The sequence below is a fragment of the Orcinus orca genome, chromosome 3, assembly GCF_937001465.1.
Source record: "Orcinus orca chromosome 3, mOrcOrc1.1, whole genome shotgun sequence".
In the NCBI taxonomy this organism is placed as follows: domain Eukaryota; kingdom Metazoa; phylum Chordata; class Mammalia; order Artiodactyla; family Delphinidae; genus Orcinus; species Orcinus orca.
In genome coordinates this window covers 50380981-50384166 of record NC_064561.1, presented here as the reverse complement: position 1 = coordinate 50384166, position 3186 = coordinate 50380981, and positions in this window count along the sequence as shown.

Here is a 3186-nt window from a genome sequence, read left to right as displayed (position 1 = left end):
TACCGTAAACGAGGTTCTTGTAAACAGAGCCGTCCCAAACTTTGGGGTGGCTGTGTCTTTTTGATTTTAATTTCCCTAAGCTATAGGACCATAAGTGGAAGTGCCCTAGGCTCTGTTGCTTTGTTTTTCAGATGTTTCAGGAAACACCATACACTTCTCCAGAGTGGCTGCTGGCAATTTACATCCCGCCCATCAGCATAACAAGGCTCCCAGTTCTCCATGGCCTGTCCTGCCATTCTGGATTTTACACATTTTTCAGATGGCCCTTTTGACTGGGCGGAAGTGCGACTTCATTGGAGTGCAGATTTCTTTGCAAGCTTGTTTGGTTGGCCAAAAAGGGCGTATGCGTTTTTTCCTGAATATATTCAGGAAAAAACGCCTACGCCCTTTTTGGCCAAGTGCATCATTGTCCACGTTCTGCCTCTTTTCTTTTGCTTTAAGTGCAATTCCCGAATACCTCCTGAAATCGGTTTCTTGCAATTCTGGCCCGCTTTCAAGTCCTCTTGGCAGCCTTACTTCAGTATATTTTTGGACGATAGCTGTCATTTATAACTCTGCAGGTTTGTGAATTACAGTGCCCCTGAGCTCCTTTCTTCCACTCGCTTTCCTGTGAGCTGGCCGCAACACCGCAGGATTGCTTCAGGCCCTAATATGGTTCCGGCACGGCACGCTGAGCCTTTGGTTAATTCCTCTTCCTGGTGGGAAGTGAGAGTGAATTTTGCCCGTCCAGACACCTCCAGCTAGTCTCTCATTGGTTCTCCCTATTCCTGTTCATCTTCCGCAGAAATTACAAAATGGGCCAAACAGGAGGTTAAAGGCACTGACTCACCAAGTCGGGAGAGTGTTAGTAAAGCGTCTGGAATGTTGCACCCGAGTACCAGGGGAGAAGAACTGAGACATATTTGAACATGTCTCCCGATCACGTGGTGGATCATACTCTGGGTTCCACATGCATGTTTTAGCTGAAGGAAGAATCCCTTAAACCTGGAGAGTTGAGACCCGTGGAATGGGTACCATGCAATATGGCTTCAAAGGGTCTTCATTTGCTCACCGAACCTCTCCAATCCTATCACTGCTGCGTTTATGGCCCTGTACACACGCTTGATTCTCTTTCAGAGACATAGCAATCCATAGGTTTTAAGATACTTACTAGTCAGGTACATTCTTAGGCATTTAATATGGGGTGTTGAGTCCATTTCGTTGAGCACGGAGTAGCTCTTTTCTATTACATATTTGGCTTAAGGAACTTTATCTGTACTCTTTTCAATCTCTGGTTTTATAAAGCACCCCAACTCACCTTTCCCCTTAAGCAAGCATAAGTTGGTTTTCTAAATTTGAGACCCTGTTCTGTTTTGTAATTCAGTTCCTCTGTCGCCAAGTTTACATTCCGTGTATTAGTGATATCTTATCATGTTTCTTTTTCTGTGTGACTTATTTCAGTTAGAATCATCATACCTGAATCCACTCATTATGCTGCTACAGCCTGATGACATAGATTTCATTGCTGAGTGATATTGCATTATACGTAAGTACCACAACTTCTTTATCCATTTTTCACTTTCTGCGATATTGAACTTGTACCGTAAACGAGGTTCTTGTAAACAGAGCCGTCCCATACTTTGGGGTGGCTGTGTCTTTTTGATTTTAATTTCCCTAAGCTATAGGACCATAAGTGGAAATGCCCTAGGCTCTGTTGCTTTGTTTTTTAGATGTTTAAGGAAACACCATACACTTCTCCCAAGTGGCTGTTGGCAATTTACATCCCGCCCATCAGCATAACAAGGCTCCCAGTTCTCCATGGCCTGTCCTGCCTTTCTGGATTTTACCCTTTTTTCAGCTGGCCCTTTTGACTGGGGGGAATTGAGACTTCATTGGAGTGCAGATTTCCTTTGCAAGCTAGCTTGGTTGGCCAAAAAGGGCGTATGCGTTTTTTCCTGAATATATTCAGGAAAAAACGCATACGCCCTTTTTGGCCAAGTACATCATTGTGGACGTTCTGCCTCTTTTCCTATGCTTTAAAGGCAATTCCAGTCTACCTCCTGAAATCGGTTTTCTGCAATTCTGGCCCGCTTTGAAGTCCTCTTGGCAGCCTTACTTCAGTATATTTTTGGACGATAGCTGTCATTTATAACTCTGCAGTTTTGTAAATTACAGTGTCCCTGAGCTCCTTTCTTCAACTCGCTTTCTTGTGAGCTGGCCGCAACACCTCAGGATTGCTTCAGGCCCTAATCTGGTTCCGGCACGGCACGCTGAGCCTTTGCTTAATTCCTATTCCTGGTGGGAAATGAGAGTTAAATTTGCCCGTCCAGACACCTCCAGCTAGTCTCTCGTTGATTCTCCCTATTCCTGTTCATCTTCCACAGAAATTGCAAATAGGGGCAAACAGTAGGTTAAAGGCACTGACTCTCCAAGTCAGGAGATTGTTAGTAAAGCGTCTGGAATCTTGCACCCGAGTACCAGGAGAACTGAGACATATTTGAACACATCTCCCAATCACACGTTTGATCATACTCTGGGTTCAACATGCATGTTTTAGCTGAAGGAAGAATCCCTTGAACCTGGAGAGTTGAGACCCGTGGAATGGGTACCATGCAATATGACTTCAAGGGGTCTTCAATTGCTCACCGAACCTCTCCAATCCTATCACTGCTGCATTTATGTCCCTGTACACACGCTTGATTCTCTTTCGGAGACATAGCAATCCATAGGTTTTAAGATACTTACTAGTCAGGTACATTCTTAGGCGTTTAATATGGGGTGTTGAGTCCATTTCGTTGAGCAAGGAGTAGCTCTTGTCTATTACATATTTGGCTTAAGGAAATTTATCTGTGCTCATTTCAATCTCTGCTTTTATGCAGCACCCCAACTCCCCTTTCCCCTTAAGCTAGCATAAGTTGGTTTTCTAAATTTGAGACCCGGTTCTGTTTCGTAATTCAGTTCCTGTGTAGCCAAGTTTACATTCCGTGTATTAGTGATATCTTATGATGTTTCTTTTCCTGTGTGACTTATTTCAGTTAGAATCATCATACCTGAATAAACTCATTATGCTGCTAGGGGCCTGGTGACATAGATTTCTTTGCTGAGTGATATTGCATAGTACATAAGTAGCACAACTTCTTTATCCATTTTTTGCTTTCTGTGATATTGAACTTGTCCCGTAAACGAGGTTCTTGTAAACAGAGCCGT